Raw genomic sequence first — 13328 nt, forward strand, 5'->3', positions numbered from 1 at the left:
CTCAGCTTTTGCTTGTCTGTAAAGCTTTTGAATTCTCCTTCATATCTGAATGAGATCCTTGCTGGGTACAGTAATCTTGGTTGTAGGTTATTCTCTTTCATTACTTTCAGTATGTCCTGCCATTCCCTTCTGGCCTGGAGGGTTTCTATTGATAGATCAGCTGTTATCCTTATGGAAATCCCTTTGTGTGTTATTTGTTGTTTCTCCCTTACTGCTTTTATTTTATTTTATTTTATTTTTCAACATGCTGGACCTCAGTTTCGATGAGGAGATGGTAATGAGTTCTCACTCATTTTGTTCAGATTTCCAAGGAATGCTTGAGAGGGTGTTGTCATTGATCTCCCTTACTGCTTTTAATATTTGTTCTTTGTGTTTGATCTTTGTTAGTTTGATTAATATGTGTCTTGGGGTGTTTTGCCTTGGGTTTATCCTGTTTGGGACTCTCTGGGTTTCTTGGAGGTCGGTGGCTATTTCCTTCCCCATTTTAGGGAAGTTTTCAGCTATTATCTCCTCGAGTATTTTCTCATGGCCTTTCTTTTTGTCTTCCTCTTCTGGGACTCCTATGATTCGAATGTTGGGGCATTTCACATTGTCCCAGAGGTCCCTGAGGTTGTCCTCATTTCTTTTGATCCTTTTTACTTTTTTCCTCTCTGCTTCATTTATTTCCACCATTTTATCTTTTACCTCACTTATCCTATCTTCTGTCTCCGTTATTCTACTCTTGGTTCCCTCCAGAGGGTTTTTGATCTCATTTATTGCATTATTCATTTTTAATTGACTCTTTTTTATTTCTTCTAGGTCTTTATTAAACATTTCTTGCATCTTCTCAATCTTTGTCTCCAGGCTATTTATCTGTAACCCCATTTTGTTTTCAAGATTTTGGATCATTTTTATTATCATTATTCTAAATTCTTTTTCAGATAGATTCCCTATCTCCTCCTCTTTTGTTTGACTTGGTGGGCATTTTTCATGTTCTTTTACCTGTTGGGTATTTCTCTGCCTTTTCATCTTGTTTAGATTGCTGTGTCTGGAGTGGGCTTTCTGTATTCTGGAGGTCTGTGGTTCCTTTTTATTGTGGAGGTTTCACCCAGTGGGTGAGGTTGGATGATTGGCTTGTTGAGGTTTCCGGGTTTGGGAAGCTTGTGTCGGTGTTCTGGTACGTGGAACTGGATTTCTTCTCTCTGGAGTGCAATGGAGTGCCCAGTCATGTGTTTTGAGATGGGTCTATGTGTTAGGTGTGACTTTGGGCAGCCTGTATGTTGACGTTCAGGGCTATGTTCCTGCGTTGCTGGAGAATTTGCATGGTATGTCTTGCTCTGGAACTTATTGGCTCTTGGGTGGTGGTTGGTTTCAGTGTAGGTATGGAGGCTTTTGGATGGTCTCTTATTACTTAATGCACCATGTAGTTGGGAGTTTTCTGGTGTTCTCAGGTTTTGGGCTTAAGTCTCCTGCCTCTGGATTTCAGTTTTATTCTTCCAGTAGTCTCAAGACTTCTCCAACTATACAGCACTGATAATAAAACTTCTAGGTTAATGGTGAAAGGATTCTCCACCGTGAAGGACACCCAGAGAGGTTCACAGAGTCACATGAAGAAAAGGAGAGGGAGAAGGGAGATAGAGATGAGCAGGAGGAGAAAAGGGGGGACTCAAGAGGAGAGAGACAGATCTATGCAGTTGTCTGTTCCCAGAGTGTTCTCCATAGCCCAGACACCCACAGAGATTCACAGAATTGGATTGGGAAGAGAAGGGGAAAGGAGGAGATAGACGTGTTCTGAGGTAGAAAACGGAGAGTCAAAAGTGGGAGTGAGTAATCAACACACTCCTGAATAAAAATGGGAACTGAATATTGGATTCTTAAATGTCCAAAATTTATATCACATACTGAAAAACAAAGATTAAAAATCTAGAGTAGAGGTTAGACTCTTAAAAATACAATATTAAAAACAGAAACACAAAAAATTTTAGAAATATATATGATGTTTGGTTTAAAAATAGGGCTTCTCTCTCTTTTTTTTTTGGAAGGTTCTAGTGAAATGAAAATGAAAATTAAGGAGTAGTACAGTAGTAATAGAGGACTTTAAAAGAAAATAAGAGAAAAAGAAAAAAAAAAGAAAAGAAAAACAACAAAAATGTTTTTTTCCTAATTAAAAAAATTGTAAAAATATATGAAAATGAAAGTTACATAGTAGTGGGAGAGTAATAGGGAATTTTAAAAGAAAATAAAAGAGAAAAAATAAAAAAGAAAAGTAAAAAAATTTTTTTAATTAAAAAAAAAAAAGTAAAAATATATCTAGGAATTTCTCTGGAGCTGTTGTGGTCAGTGTGGGTTCGGCTCAGTTTCAGATAGCTCCTTGTTCCAGCTTACACTTCTCGATATCTGTAGGCCTCTTCTGGTGTAGTCGGTGTTATCTACAGGGATTTTAATCTGTTACACCGGTCCCTTCTGAAGCGGTTCCCTTTGTTCATTTGGCTTCTGTTTGCCAGTCTCTTGAGTGCCTAATTTCCGCCCTGACACAGGCGGGCGGAGGTGGTCTCTTGTTCAGATTCTTTAGTTCCGTCGCGCTGCAGGGAGGGAGGGGCGTTGCTTTCCCCGTCTACGGTGCTCAGTCTCCCGGCTGCTCTATATGGAGCGTGCCCTGCATTGCGTGCGGTTCCAGTTTTCAGGTATTCCACAAAAGCGTGGACTCATTTGCGCCTGCGTTTTGTGCCTTCCCCGGCCCAAGCAGCTCAGGCAGCCAGGAGCTTGATGGGCATACTCTCCCCGGGTTTGGTGCACCTTCTCCCCTCCACGTCCTCAGCCCCAGTCCCCGCCCGCGCCGGTCGGGTGCGTGCGCCTTGAGTTTAGCCGTGACCCTCCCGGCAGATGTCGACCATCCAGAATCTCAGGAAGTCTTTGGTTAGAAACTGGAGACCTGTTTGCAGTGTGGTAGGGTATGCCGTCTTTGGGGCCGAGTTTGCCCCTTTCCCCTCCCCCGTGCCTTCTGCTTCTGGCAGGGCTGGGCCAGTCCGCCACAGGCTAGCTCTTCTCTGGACTTGCTCAAGCCCTTTGTTCTGCGAATGGCTGGCAGTGTGTTCGGGTCGGTTAATTTTCTCTCTCTCTTTGGCTATCCCACAGTTTAAGTTGAAATCTCACAAAAGCTCCCTCCAATTGCCCTCAGGGCACTCAGGCCCGGTCCTTACCCTAAGCAATGCCGCCGGATCCTCTCCGTTCTGCCCCGACTTGCTGGAGGTGGATGCGGGCGTCTGGGGTACTTTTCTGCTGGGAGTTGCTTTTAGGCACGTAATCCATGGGTTTTATTTATTTTTCCTCCCAGTTAGGTTGCCCTCCGAGATTCAAAAATTTCCCCAGATCCTCCAGTGCGAGGGTTTCCAGGTGTTTGGAAACTTCCTCTACTAAGACTCCCTTCCCGGGACGGGTCTCCATCCCTAGCTCTTTTGTCTCTCTTTTTATCTTTTATATTTTGTCCTATCTCCTTTCAAAGACAATGGGCTGCTTTTCTGGGCTCCTGATGTCCTCAGCTAGCGATCAGAAGTTGTTTTGTGAAGTTTGCTCTGCATTCAATTGTTATTTTGATGAATTTGTAGGGGACTAAGTGGTCTCCCCATCCTATTCCTCCACCATCTTGGCTCCTCCCGAGTATTGGATTATAAAGCAAACTGAGCACATAAGCATTGGTGCTTTTGAACTGTGGTGTTGGAGAAGACGCTTGAGAGTCCCTTGGACTGCAAGGAGACCCAACCAGTCCATCCTAATGGAGATGAGTCCTGGATGTTCATTGGAAGGACTGATGTTGAAGCTGAAACTCCAATACTTTGGGCACCTGATGCAAAGAGCTGACTTATTTGAAAAGACCCTGATGCTGGGAGGGATTGAGGGCAGGAGGATAAGGGGATGACAGAGGATGAGATGGTTGAATGGCATCACCGACTTGACGGACATGGGTTTCAGTGGACTCCGGGAGTTGGTGATGGACTGGGAGGCATGGTGTGCCGCGGTTCACAGGGTCCCAAAGAGTCAGACATGACTGAGCGACTGAACTGAACTGAATTAGTGTTAGAAAAATTGTTTGATATAGGTGCCCTAGGATCACACCTGATTTTAGTCCTAGAGAAGGCACAGGTTATGAGTGTAGCACATCTTCTGTGGAAATTAACATTTGTTTAACTATTGCTATAGGTAAAACGATCCAATCATCTACTTCCAAATACCCTGGCTTTAACTCTGATGTTGGACTTATATAGGAGTCAAAATTCAAGTCTTCATAATCTGTGTTTTCATAGCTTCAATATCTTTGGTGACTGATAGTTTATAGCATAAGGCATGGAGTGTTAATTTTGTCTCTTATGTATAAAATTTATAGGGATAGAAAGGCAATTAAGATGAAAATAATAGCTGGTAAGATTGTTCGGATAGTCTACTTCTTGTGTGTCTATAGTGCTAGTGTGTGTGAGTTTTGTTGTCAGAATAAGTGAGATAATATAAACTACTAGTGAGCTGACTAAGAAAACAATTACTAATGTGTTATCATGAAGTGTAAGAATTCTTCTATGATGGCTGGTGTTGCATCTTGAAAGTCTAGTTGTAGAGGATATGCCATTGATATATACAGATTTTTCACTATAACTTAACTTCAACAAAGTGATATAATATTTTACTAATATCTCCTAAATAGAGAAGGAAATCATGGTTATGATTTTGGCTTGAAATCAGTAGTTGCGGGTTCAATTCCTCCCTTATTTATTTTAAAATGGTGTGCATAGGTTCTTTGAGTGTGTGATATGGTTGGTCTACTGTTATGACCTCGTCTTGATGCAAATGCTTGTCAGGTAATAGAATTATTGGTATTACTGTGGTTAAAGAAATGAATGGGCCTATAGATGAAATAGTATTTCATACTGTGTATGCATCTGGCATACTGTGTAGCCAGAATATTGTTGTGGTATTCCAAATGGGCCTAGAAAGTGTTTTTGAGAAAGGTTATGTTAACATCTACAAATACATTTATGAAGTGAATTTTTGCTCATGTCAAGTTGAGTATAGCCTGAAAATAATGAGATTCAGTGCAGAAAGCCCCCTATAATAGCAAGTCTCCCACTGAAAGTACATAATGCAACTATGGTACTACGTAGTGTATATCATGAAGAAAATAACTGAAGGTGAATTAGCCAGGAAAATTCCTATTAACCCTCTGACTGTGAAAAGAAATATAAAAGCTAGGACTCACATTATAGCTGGGGGTCATTTAATGTTACTGTCATGAGGCATTGCTAATCAACTGAACATTTTTACTCTTGTTGGCCTAGTGATAATTATAGTGGCTGATGTGAAATAGGCTTATGTGTCAACATACATCCTTACTGTGAATATCCAATGTTCTCATACAATAAATCCTAAGAATCCAGTTGACACTATAGCTCAGACCATTCCCATGTAAATGAAAGTTTCTTTCCCCCTAAGTAATAGGTTACAATATGTGAAATCATCCTAAATCCTGGCAAAATCAAAATATATACTTCATGTGTCGGAAAAATCAGATCAATGTTGATACAGTATTGGGTCCTCTCCTCCTTCAGCATCAAAGAAAGCTGTATTTAGATTTCAGTCTGTGAATAGCATAGTAAAAATACCAGCTGTCAATACAGGTAGTGATAGTAATATGGCTGTGATTAGGACTAATCACATGAATAAGTGTGTTTGATATTGGGATATGGCAGGGCTTTATATTAATATTTGTAGTAATAAAATAGATAACACCAAAGATAGAAGAAGCACCTGTGAGGTGTAGAGAAAAAATAGTAAAGTCTACTTAAGCTCCAGCATGAGCTAGATTTCTGGCTAAAGGTGTAGACAGCTCAGCCTGTGCCAGTGCCTGCTTCAGCTATTGGTGATGCAAGCAGTAAGAGGAACGAGGGAGGGAGAAGTCAGAAGCTTATTTATTCAGGGAAAACTATGTCATTAGCTCCAGCTATCAGGGAAACTAATCAGTTACCAAAGCCTCCAATCATCATAGGGAGTACTATAATGAAAATTACTACAAATGCATGAGCTGTTACAATTACATTATAAATTTGGTCATCTCCAAGTCGAGTTCCAGGTTGGCCCAACCCAACACAGATTAACGACCTTGGGGCTGTGCCTACTGTTGCCAGCCAAAATCTTGGCCTTCTTTGCCCACTGACGCTGAACGAAAAACATGGAGACCGGGCTTGGAGGAAATAGAAAGGTGGCTTTTATTCTTATCTGGCAGAGAGGAGAAATGCAGTAGGCTTATGCCTCGAGAGCTGTGCCCTGCCCCCCGAGATGAATCTAGGGGCTTATAGAAGGCAAGAGCTCACAGTCAGGAATCAGTGATGAGGAGCAAAGGGGATAGGATCTTGATTTCTTCCTTTTGCATTGTTTCAAAGACAGTAGGAGACTGATGTCAATAACCCAGTAATTGAGTCTGGCATTCAGTGACTCTGTGGCCTTCTTTCTGATAGGGAACTACAAGGGGAAGAGTGTTCTGAAGGTAAACAGCAGATGGGGATATATTTAGCGCAGAGTCAAAGGAACATAGGTGCCAAGTGTAGCTTCTGCAGAGTTTAGGGACAGAAAAGCAAACTTAGTCACAGACATTCAGCGTGAGGAGCATTTACAGTAAAAAGAAACGTTAGGAATGTTCAGGCCTGCTCACTCTTTTCTTTATTTTCTTTGTTGTCAGAAAAGAAAGGAGAGAAACTCATTCCTCCTTTTTCCCTTTCACTGCAACACTGCCTTCCTGGCTCAAGCACCAAATCGTAAGTATATAGTACCCATATCTTTATGGTTAGCTGAAAATAATAGGCAGTTGATGAACATAGGCAGAATGGCTGAGTAAGCTTTAGACTGTAAATCTAAAGACAGGGGTTTAATCCACTTTTTCTTTTTACTAAGTCCTGTGATGAATATTTCACGTTGAATTGCAAATTCAAAGAAGCTGGTTCAACTTGCTGGGACTTATACCGCTTTTTTTTTGTTTTTTCTATTTTCCTTTTGCAATAGAAGTAGGTTGAAGTCAGTTGACCAGGGTATTTCGCTGTTAAATAAAAGTTCATGGGGTTATACCCCACCAATCTAGAGAGGGTTCAGCTTGAGGTGGCTTGTTTGCATTCAATTGATGTAAGATATAATCTTGCAAACCTTATGAACAGGAATTAAGTAAATTATACTTGCTCAGGGCTTTGAAGTATAAGGAACACCCCTGTAGTACAGGAATTTTCCTGTATTTCATAAAATAAAGAACCTGCTTGCAATGCAGGAGACCTGGGTTCCATCTGTGAGTTGGGAAGATCCTCTGGAGAAAGGACTGGCAATCCACTCCAGGATTCTTGCCTGGAGAATCCCATGGACAGAGGAGCCTGGTGGGCTACAGTCTATGGGATCACAAAGAGTCGGACATGACTGAGTGACTAAGCCCAGCACACAGTACACTATTAAATTAATTGATGGTGAAGTTTGGTATAGCACAGACATGGGTGCAAGTTTTTGTCATGGTCATAGGGTGAAGCCAGATGTTAGTAAAATGTCTTGTATACCTTCTGGTACTGCAATGTGAAATGCAGATATTTCCAGTTTTATTATGAAGGCTATTGTTATTAATATGGATGCTGTTGGATTAAATAGTTTTGTGACAGTCCACTGGCCTGAGAATAATAGATAATGACAGTTATCATGAGTCATATTGATGTGGTGGATTGTGTCAAGTATTTAGTGGATGCTTCTGTTGCTCCTGGGTTGATTTATTTATTATGATGGGGATCATGCCTAATATATTTATTTCAAAGCCAAATAGATAAGTAATCAATGGAGATAATTATAATGACAATAAATCCTGAGAAAATAGTTGATAGGATAATGATAAAGATGATGGGACTTATTAGTACAGAAAGGGTATAAATGAACATTTTTGGGGTACAGGCCCAATAGTTTAATTAGCTGACCTTACTTGTAGAATGTGGTGTAGTTTGGTAGCACAAAGAAGTTTGGATACTTAGGGGTATGTTCAATCCTATAATTCTAGATATAAGAGGATTTAAATCTCTATTATTTACTCTCTCAAAGTAACTCTAGTTAGACACATTTCTTATGCTTGAGGAAGAGTACTTGATAATAGGATGCATACGGATATGTGTCATATGCATAGGGCTTAGTGTTAGGGATAGAAAATATTGGAGAGTAAATGTATTCATTGGTCATATTGGAATCAGGGGTCTAATGCTCACGTTGATAGGAAGGAGACTGTTAATAATAGTGATTTGGTTCAGTTCAGTTGCTCAGTCCTGTCTGACTCTTTGTGACCCCATGGACTGCAGCATTCCAGGCCTCCCCGTCCATCACCAACTCCCGGAGTCCACCCAAACCCATGTCCATTGAGTCGGTGATGCCATCTCACCATCTCATCCTCTGTCATCCCCTTCTCCTCCTGCCTTCAATCTGTCCCAGCACCAGGGTCTTTTCAAATAAGTCAGCTCTTTGCATCAGGTGGCCAAAGTACTGGAGTTTCAGCTTTAGCATCAGTCCTTCCAATGAATATTCAGGACTGACATCCTTTAGGATGGACTGATTGGATCTCCTTGGAGTCCAAGGGATTCTCAAGAATTCTCCAACAACACAGTTTAAAAGCATCCATTCTTCAGTGCTCAGCTTTCTTTATAGTCCAACTTTCATATCTCTAGATGACTACTGGAAAAATCATAGCTTTAATTAGACAGATCTTTGTCAACAAAGTAATGTCTGTGCTTTTTAATATGCTGTCTAGGTTAGTCATAACTTTTCTTCCAAGGAGCAAGCCTATTTTAATTTCATGACTGCAGTCCCCATCTGCAGTGATTTTCAGTTCAGTTAAGTTCAGCTGCTCAGTCGTGTCTGACTCTTTACAACCCCATGAACTGCAGCACACCAGGTTTCCCTGTCTATCATCAACTCCCGGAGTTGATCCAAACCCATGTCTATCGAGTTGGTGATGCCATCCAACCATCTCATAATCTGTCATCCCCTTCTCCTCCTGCCCTCAGTCTTTCCCAGCATCAGGGTCTTTTCAAATGAGTCAGCTCTTCACATCAGGTGGCCAAAATATTGGAGTTTCAGCTTCATCATCAGTCCTTCCAATGAACACCCAGGACTGATCTCCTTTACGATAGACTGGTTGGATCTCCTTGCAGTCCAAGGGACCCTCAAGAGTCTTCTCCAACACCACAGTTCAAAAGCATCTATTCTTCGGTGCTCAGCTTTCTTTATAGTCCAAGTCTCACATCCATATATGACTACTTGAAAAACGATAGCATTGACTAGATGGACCTTTGGTGGCAAAGTAACGTCACTGCTTTGTATTATGCTGTCTAGGTGTGTCATAGTTTTTTTTTGTTTTTTTTGTTTGTTTGTTTGTTTTTCCAAATAGTAAGCATGTTTTAATTTCATGGCTACAGTCACCATCTGTAGTGATTTTGGAGCCCCCCAAAATAGTCTGTCACTGTTTCCATTGTTTCCCCATCTATTTGCCATGAAGTGATGGGACCAGATGCCATGATCTTAGTTTTCTGAATGTTGAGTTTTAAGCCAACTTTTTCACTCTCCTCTTTCACTTTCATCAAGAGGCTCTCTAGTTCTACTTCACTTTCTGCCATAAGGGTGGTGTCACCTGTGTATCTGAGTTTATTGTTATTGCTCCTGGCAATCTTGATTCCAGCTTGTGCTTCCTCCAGCCCAGCGTTTCTCATGATATACTCTGCATATAATTTAAATAAGCAGGGTGATAATATCCAGTCTTGACGTGCTCCACTTCGTGTTTGGAACCAGTCTGTTGTTCTATGTCCAGTTCTAACTGTTTCTTCCTGACCTGCATATAGGTTTCTCAGGAGGCAGGTCAGGTGGCCTGGTATTCCCATCTCTTTCAGAATTTTCCACAGTTTTTTGGTGATCCACACAGTCAAAGACTTTGGCATATTCAATAAAAGAGAAATATATGTTTTTCTGGAACTCTCTTCCTTTTTTGATGATCCAGCAGATGTTGGCAATTTGATCTCTAGTTCCTCTGTCTTTTCTAAAACCTGCTTGAACATCTGGATGTTCACAGTTCACATATTGCCAAAGCCTGGCGGAGCCCTCCCCCCTGCCCCTCAAATAAATTCCGTCACTGTTTCCGTTGTTCTACCATCTATTTGCTATGAAATGTTGGGGCTAGATGCCACGACCTTAGTTTTCTGATTGTTGCATTTTAAATACACTTTTTTCCAAAGAGGGTGTTTGCTTTTACCAGTGCATTCACTTGGCAGAACTCTATTACCTTTGCTTTGCTTCATTTTGTACTCCAAGGCCAAATTTGCTTGTTACTCCAGGAGTTTGTTGACCTCTTTCTTTTGCATTCCAGTCTTGTAGGTCTTCATAGAACTGTTCAACTTCAGCTTCTTCAGCACTACTGGTCAGGGCATAGCCTTGGATTACTGTGATATTGAATGGTTTGCCTTGGAAATGAACAGAAATCCTTCTGTCGTTTTGAGTTTGCATCCAAGTACTGTATTTCAGACTCTCTTGTTGACTATGATGGCTGCTCCATTTCTTCTGAGGGATTCTTGCCCACAGTAGTAGATATAATAGTTTAAATAATACGTGAACTGTGAACATCAAGATGTTCAAGGTGGTTTTAGAAAAGGCAGAGCAACCAGAGAACAGATTTCCAACATCCACTGGATCATTGAAAAAGCAAGAGAGTTCCAGAAAAATATCTATTTCTGCTTTATTGACTATGCCAAAGCCTTTGATTGTGGATCACAATAAATTGTGGAATTTCTGAAAGAGTTGGGAATGCCAGACCACCTGATTTGCCTCTTGAGAAACCTGTATGCAGGTCAGGAAACAACCCTTAGAACTGAACATGGAACACAGACTGGTTCCAAATTCGAAAGGAGTATATCAAGGCTGTATATTGTCAGCCTGCTTATTTAACTTGTATGCAGAGTACATCATGAGAAATGCTGGGCTGGAGGAAGCACGAGCTGGAATCGAGATTGCTGAGAGCAATATTAATAACCTCAGAGATGCGGATGACACCACCCTTATGGCAGAAAGTGAAGAAGAACTAAAGAGCCTGTTGATGAAATTGAAAGAGGAGAGTTAAAAAGTTTGCTTAAAGCTCAATATTTAGAGGAGAATGTAATGGCATCACACTCCAGTAGTCTTCCCTGTAAATCCCATGGTTGGAGGAGCCTGGTAGGCTGCAGTCCATGGGGTCGCGAAGCGTCGGACACGACTGAGCGACTTCACTCATTTTTCAAATTCATTCATTGGAGAAGGAAATGGCAACCCACTCCAGTGTTCTTGCCTGGAGAATCCCAGGGATGGGGGAGCCTGGTGGGCTTCTGCGTACGCGGTTGCACAGAGCCGGACGCAACTGAAGTGACTTAGCAGCAGCTGCAGCAACATTCAGAGAAATAGATCATGACATCTGGTCCCATCACTTCATGGCAAATTGATGGAGAAACAGTGGAAACAGTGGCTCACTTTATTTTCTTGTGCTCCAAAATCACTGCAGATGGTGATTGCAGCCATGAAATAAAATGACACTGCTTTTAAAAAAAGTTATGACCAACCTAGACAGCATGTTAAAAAGCAGAGACATTACTTTGCCAACAAAGATCCGTCTAGTCGAGGGTATTGTTTTTCCAGTAATCCTGCATGGATGTGAGAGTTGGACTATAAAGAAAGCTGAGTACCGAAGAATTGATGCTTTTGAACTGTGGTGTTGGAGAAGACTCTTGAGAGTCACTTGGACTGCAAGGAGATCCAACCAGTCCATCCTAAACATAATCAGTCCTGAATGTTCATTGGATGGACTGATGTTGAAGCTGAAACTCCAATACTTTGGCCATCTGATGTGAAGAGCTGACTCAATGGAAAAGACCCTGATGCTGGGAAAGACTGAAGGCAGGAGGAGAAGGGGACGACAGAGGATGAGATGGTTGGATGGCATCACCGACTCAGTGGACATGAATTTGAGTAAACTCCGGGAGTTGGTGATGGATAGGGAGGCCTGGTGTGCTGGAGTCCATGGAGTTGCAAAGAGTCAGACATGACTGAGCGACTGAACTGACTGACTGATGTTTCTATCATATGCTGGAGCAGCAACTGCATCACACTCGAGTGACTCTGAGGAGATACCCCACGTCCAGGGGCAAAGGAGAAGCCCCAGAAAGATGGTACGAGGGGCACAGTCACATTCAGAATCAAACCCCACACCTGCCAGAGACACTCAGAGGGCTCAAACGCACCCTGTGCACACCAGGGCCTCAGCCACACAGAGACTGAGACAGAACTGTGTCTGGGTGTGTCCTGAGGAGATACAGGTCAGCAGTGGACTGCTGCAGAAACAGGGACTCTGGGTGCAGTAGACCTGGGTATGGCATAAGCCCTCTGGGAGAAGTTCACCGTTAACCCACCACAGAGCCGCCAGAACATCCACAGGACTGGGGAAACAGACTCTTGGAGGGCACAACAGAACCTATTGCACACCAGGACCCAGGAGAAAGGAGCAGTGACCCACAGGAGACTGACCAAGACGTGCCCGTGAGTGTCCAGGAGTCTCTGCTGGAGGCGTGTGTTGGTGGTGGCCTGCTGCAGGGCTGGGGACACTGACTGTAGCAGGGCCCACATGGAGGTCGCCGTTATCTTCATCACCTCCACCATAGTTTGGCCTCAGGTCAAAAAACAGAGAGGAAACACAGCCTCACCCTTCAACAGAAAATTGGATTTCCATCAGAGGGCAGACAAACTGAAAACCACAATCACAGAAAACTAACCAATCTGATCACATGGACCAGAGCCTTGTCTAACTCAGTGAAACTATGAACCATGCTGTGTAGAGCCAGCCAAGATGAACGGGTCCTGGTGGAGATTTCTGACAATACATGGGCCACTGAAGAAGGGAATGGCAAACCACTTCAGTATTCTTATTTTGAGAACCCCATGAGCAGTATGAAAAGGCAAAAAGATAGGATAATAAAAGATAAGCTCCTCAGGTTGGTAGGTGCCCAATTTGCTTCTAGAGATCAGTGGAGATATAACTCCAGAAAGAATGAAGAGACAGAGCCAAAGCAAAAGCAACCCCCAGTTGTGGATATGACTGATGATGGAAGTAAAGTCCGATGCTGTAAAGAGCAATATAGCATAGGAACCTGGAATGTTAGGTCCGTGAATCAAGGCAAATTAGTAGTGGTCAAACAGGAGACGGCAAGAGTGAACATTGGTATTTCAGGAATCAGCGAAATAAAATGGACTAGAATGGGTGAATATAATTCAGATGACCATTATGTCTTTTG

At 42.1% G+C, this 13328-nt stretch overlaps 1 non-coding gene across 1 annotated transcript; it reads right to left on the reverse strand.

Moving 5' to 3' along the window:
* Positions 1–249: 249 nt before the first annotated feature.
* Positions 250–341, reverse strand: LOC133064858 (small nucleolar RNA SNORD116). Its single transcript, XR_009694745.1, has one exon. It is a non-coding gene; the product is annotated as a small nucleolar RNA SNORD116 (small nucleolar RNA).
* Positions 342–13328: the final 12987 nt, after the last annotated feature.

Source organism: Dama dama, chromosome 1 (assembly GCF_033118175.1).
Source record: "Dama dama isolate Ldn47 chromosome 1, ASM3311817v1, whole genome shotgun sequence".
In the NCBI taxonomy this organism is placed as follows: Eukaryota; Metazoa; Chordata; class Mammalia; order Artiodactyla; family Cervidae; genus Dama; species Dama dama.